This window comes from Trypanosoma theileri, assembly GCF_002087225.1.
Source record: "Trypanosoma theileri isolate Edinburgh chromosome Unknown TM35_Tth_31_V1, whole genome shotgun sequence".
Taxonomy (NCBI): domain Eukaryota; phylum Euglenozoa; class Kinetoplastea; order Trypanosomatida; family Trypanosomatidae; genus Trypanosoma; species Trypanosoma theileri.
Genome location: NW_021639873.1, coordinates 385783 through 386007, shown reverse-complemented (window position 1 = coordinate 386007; position 225 = coordinate 385783).

Here is a 225-nt window from a genome sequence, read left to right as displayed (position 1 = left end):
AAACGAGAGAGTGCAGTAACAGGCCTAAAATTGTTTAAACAAACCCTCACTGATTACCAGCCAGCCTGGAACCACAATCTGCAAGAATGCCACAGGCGTCAGAAAGGCAAAACAAGATGTCCTTGCAAACCCCAATCGGATGAGTAATAGTGTGCGAAATGAATTCATGGCTGCACATATGCAGAACACCTGTCAGGTGAATGAAACAAGGTGTCACACACACAC